The 2,393-nt window shown below is 42.0% G+C and overlaps 1 non-coding gene across 1 annotated transcript; it reads right to left on the reverse strand.

The window, feature by feature from the left end:
• Positions 1–564: 564 nt before the first annotated feature.
• LOC130031300 (U6 spliceosomal RNA) lies at positions 565–671 on the reverse strand. Its single transcript, XR_008793648.1, has one exon. It is a non-coding gene; the product is annotated as a U6 spliceosomal RNA (small nuclear RNA).
• Positions 672–2,393: the final 1,722 nt, after the last annotated feature.

Consider the following 2,393-nt stretch of genomic DNA (forward strand, 5'->3'; position numbering starts at 1 on the left):
AGGCACAAAAGTGAGTTTTTATAAGGGAAAGAGAAAGATGAGGTCATAAATGATATGCTGATCAGATGAAAGCATCAGCATGGTCAAGAAGTAAAAGTAGATTAAAGTTCATTTTTTATCAGTCCTTTCAAACAGGATATTCTTGCTCTTGTTTCTTCTTGGAATGTTGGTGGCCAGAGGCCTTACCCAGTTTAGGGAAGACAGACTGTAGATTTGGTATATCTGCAGTGACTTCTTGCAGCTCTGTCTTATTTCATCTACAGTCCCTACCCAGCCAACCTGGGTTCGAGTCACAGAATCCCATATGGTACCCCAAGTACTGCGAGGAGAAATTCCTGAGTGCAGAGACAGGAATAACCCCTGTGCATCTCCATGTGTGACCCCCAAAAAATGAAATCTAAATTAGCTAGAATGCTACTAGGATGAACTTCAGAATAAGAAGAATCACCAAGGTGAGAGAAAACCATTAATTATCACAAAGCACTGATCACCAAAATGCAACATATATATACATATGTATATATATAACCACAAATATATTATCTCAACATGAGTAAATTTTTTTTTTTTATGGAACGCTTCATGAATTTGCGTGTCATCCTTGCGCAGGGGCCATGCTAATCTTCTCTGTATCGTTCCAATTTCAGTATATGTGCTGCCAAAGCGAGCAAATCATGAGTAAAATTTTATGGAAGAGAAAAATGCTTTGATATCCAGAGCTGACACTTGTATCACCTTATAATCTCCAGAACCAGTGAACAAAACTAGTGGCCCAAACCATTGTTTCTCACCCTTTCAATGACTACAACTCCCTTTGGGCCTTGTTTCTTCTTGTGGCACCCTGTTCTATTAGTTGGTATTCTAACCTTGTCACAAGACTAGAGGCAAAAATCACCCATTTATATGATTTTAACCTGTGTTCCCCTTGTAACATCCTGGTGGGCCCCTAGGAGTTATTTGATCCCTTGTTGAGTAATGCTGGTCTACAAAGTTCTATCATCTACTCAATCTGCTTAACAATTGTGGAATATACATATACATATACATATACATATACATATACATATACATATACATATACATATACATGTTTATAAGTATTATACTGCAATCACCAAGCAAGGGATGTAGGGGGGAATGAAGCGACAGGCTAGAAGTATCATATGAGGTGGGGACTGGGCAGTGGCTTTCAGGGAACTGTTCTAACTATCCATTAAAAACATAAATGCTATTTACAGTATTATAAGCATATAACCTGAATTATCATAATAATTTTAATTGGCTAACGTTCCCCACATTTAATTTTCTCAAAACTATGTTCCAGCGGAGCCGCCGGGGGCCCTCGCGGCCGCCGTACTTGGGCACGCCCGCGCATGCGCCCTGAGCCTCGTCTAGGCCGGGCTCGGCGGGTCGCCCCGACTCTGCTGCAAGCTCCTGGGCGGGCCGCCGTCCGGGTTGTTCTGCTGAGGTCCGTCACCTCCTCCTAAGGATGCATCCCGACTTATCTCCACACTTGCACAACTGAAGAGTGCAACATCTTGATACACTTGCTTGAGGAATGTCACAAAAATCACGGCTCTCTGAAATGTTTGGTCATTGCAATGATCTTGATTGAGAGATGAGAAAAATGTTTGAAGAAAGAGTGCACGGAAAAGAGGATCAAGAGCAGGGAGCATGATAATGCGATGCGAAAGAGACTGTTTAATTCCCCAGAGGATTCTGAAAAATAAATTGTATTTTCACTGGATGCCTTGGCTGAGAGAAGACCTAAAGCCTCTTGGTTGACAGCTGAAAGAAGCCTCTCAATTGGTTCTCCGGAACCCTTTGCCAATCCGTAGACACAAGGCATGGAAAGATCCGGAAAAGCCTGGATTCTGACAATGTTGGCAGACCCTTCAGTTCTCACCAGCAAACTTGACTTCCCACTTTCCCCTTTCTCTCCACCAGGGAACACTGGAGTAACTTCTCTCCCTCAATAAAAGAACTGATTTTAATCATAAAACACACACACACACACACACACACACACAAACACTATGTTCCCGCAGCATCCCTTTTACTTATCTCTTAAGAAATAATTTACAGTTTTAAATAAATGGACCCAAGAAAAGTTTGTTTGTTAATGGTCATACAATGACTAAATAGCAGTTTATATTAAACCCAATTTTGAACGATCAGAGAAACAGAACCTGGATAAGACTGTGTAGCTGACCCCAGTTTGTTCTCCAGCTTCACATATGGTCCCCCAGAATACTTCCTGGAGTGATCCTTGAGCACAGAGCCAGCAGTAAGCCCTAAGCACCACCGGGTGTAGTCCAACCCCTCTTTCCACTCCTGCCATCACCACCTAATTATGTATAAAACCCAAATCCATACACATAATAGCCTCAGTG

This window comes from Sorex fumeus, unplaced genomic scaffold (assembly GCF_029834395.1).
Source record: "Sorex fumeus unplaced genomic scaffold, SorFum_2.1 ptg000046l, whole genome shotgun sequence".
NCBI lineage: Eukaryota > Metazoa > Chordata > Mammalia > Eulipotyphla > Soricidae > Sorex > Sorex fumeus.